The sequence below is a fragment of the Aplysia californica genome, unplaced genomic scaffold (genome assembly GCF_000002075.1).
Source record: "Aplysia californica isolate F4 #8 unplaced genomic scaffold, AplCal3.0 scaffold00845, whole genome shotgun sequence".
NCBI lineage: Eukaryota > Metazoa > Mollusca > Gastropoda > Aplysiida > Aplysiidae > Aplysia > Aplysia californica.
In genome coordinates this window covers 171,747-174,342 of record NW_004798115.1, presented here as the reverse complement: position 1 = coordinate 174,342, position 2,596 = coordinate 171,747, and positions in this window count along the sequence as shown.

Sequence of the window (2,596 nt, the reverse complement as noted above, 5' to 3'; positions counted from 1 at the left end):
ATAGATAGATAGATAGATAGATAGATAGATAGATAGATAGATAGATAGATAGATATCTGATTAAGAGGGAAACAAGTTTCCAACAGAAGGAGCGTGATAAGTGATAAAAGATCTTCCCACATGGGAAACGAACTTTGGTGTTTAGTGTTTGACGGCGAAGTGCCTAACAGCTAAACCACAGACCCCAGCCAGCTACAATAAATTTAATTTTAATGAAGCAAGTCAAGTTAGGCTGGTATAATGCCCCATGTAATAATATGCATGGACATGTGCGCACTGCAATCTTTGTTCTGGAGAAAGTGCTGACGTTATTGAGCAATCTGCATTCTGCTCCTTACTATACGCTTGTATAGTTTGTTTTAAAAAGGGTGACACATACCAGGTCCAGCAAAACCAAGAGAAGAATATACGGATTTTTTCAGTTGAAATTGTTCCGGTATAGCCAGATTGATGAAGCAGACTCACGGAGAGAACTTCTACGTAAGGACCGTCGGAGAAGAGAAGCAGCACGACATGAACATGTTAAAATGTGTCACAAATCCTGTGTTTGTTAATTTGCGCACAAACTGCAAGATGTAAGGAAAAAATGTGTTTTTTTTTCTCCAAACACACTGAAATGGCTGGTTATTATAATCCAAGATGGCTTGAGTAGTGAATAGGATAATAATGATGCAATTAAAAAAAAAAGTTTAACTTAAATGAATCATTTAACGTCGTTGGCTCAGTTGGTATCACGCTAAGCTATATTGTGTGTGGCTCTAGTTCAAATCCCCAGTGGGTGGTTGGTGGGTGCTCTGGTATGGTTTGCTCCTTCTTTCCTATCAAACATCTGTCGTCTTTATCTCCCCTCCTCCTTTTTTGTGTTTGTTACTCTCTTGTAACACCTCTAATCTTCGGCACTTATATGACCTTATTGTGTTGCAAGTGCCGTAAAACACTTACTAAAACTAAACTCAAATCCCCAGTAGGCAGTTCTTGAACTTTGGTTGCTCAGGAGTTCAGCTCATAATATCCTTGGCTTTGTCCTACCGAAGATGGGCAATGTATTCGATGATCCAGTTTTATCCAGATCATTTCAGCGTTGAAATGGACTTCAAATCGACAGGATAGTTGATAATACAGAATCTTCTATGATCCTATTTAAGATAGACGTTGAATTCGGAGGTGCCACCTCGTACTCAACTTTACTACGTTGGAAGAAGACTATATGTGAGGTGAGCTGACGACATGAGTTACTTCTTGCAATCCACAAATGGAGATATTGGTCATAAAATGGACTTAAGGGTCAAATTTGTAGATTTTCTATGGATGCCATAATATTATTCTTTAACTGTAACCTGTCTTTTATTATTTCATACTTATAAAATGTAAAAACTTCACCTATAAGGGTGATGTATCTATTTCCACAACGCTTGAATCTGAGAAGTAACTTATTTTGTCAGCACGCTTCACATATAATGACCAAAAAAACCCACACCAAACAATGTCATAATACGCACAGCGCCGAGTAAAACGTCAAGCTACAGACAAGAATTCAACAAGCTCTAAAACAATTCGACAAAAGAGATTGAGGTCTTTCAGAAGTTGTCAAATCATTTAGACTGGCTGCATTTAACTCACTTACCAATAAGTTTTCTCTTTTTATTCAAGCAGTGTGTGAGGCAACGTGGTGGAATCAGGCTCTCGTCAATTTTTGGACATGTAGAGTTAATTGGTATCAACTTAAAGCTTGGTCACTTGTGTTTGTTTGGATGAAAAAAATATCCATTTATCTTGAATAGAAGTCGAGATATTTACGAAAAAAGAGGTGGGGGTCACCTGCTTTCAGAGCTAAAATTATAGAGAAAATGGCCGCCGAAGATTAGTTATTTCCTTAGCTTAAGAGTCCGTGTAACTGAAAATTTACTTTTTTTGTGCCTTTAATCAAGGTTTTTCCATAAAAATCCACAAAGAAATGAATTCTTTTAATGGTCAAGAAAGGTGTAGAGATAAAAAACACAAATTTGATAAAAATTCACAAACCTACGGGAAACTGCAAGTTTCCTCACTTTGATTATTTTGACGAGAGCCTGATTCCACCACGCTGCCTCACATATGCGAGTATGGCATGTACATCAACCATAGATTCTATGGTCCAAATGTTGGATCAAGTCGAACACTGTGTACAAAGCTCTACAGCCTTGTATTAAAAGTATTGCGGTATTTCTTTACGAAGATGAAGCCATGCCTATATATAACTTGATACTGCTTCGCATTTTAATGCCAATAAAAATGGATATTACGTAACTTGATATATAAGTGTAGAATATAAAAAATGCAAAATTATACAACCACGCGCATGATTCTGATAAGCAAATAGGCACAATGGAATGCCATGCCGTCGCACCGTGGCATCGCATCCTGAAAGATACTAAAGTTTGTTTCAAAATCCGTTTTTCTTACTTTCTGGAGGAGAAAAGAGGGGAAGACATAATATGGGTGAGTAGAGAGACAATGATAGATAGATAGATAGATAGATAGATAGATAGATAGTTAGCAAAAGAGAAATATAAAAAGAGAGAAGAGAAAAATACACAGAGAGAGAGAGAGAGAGAGA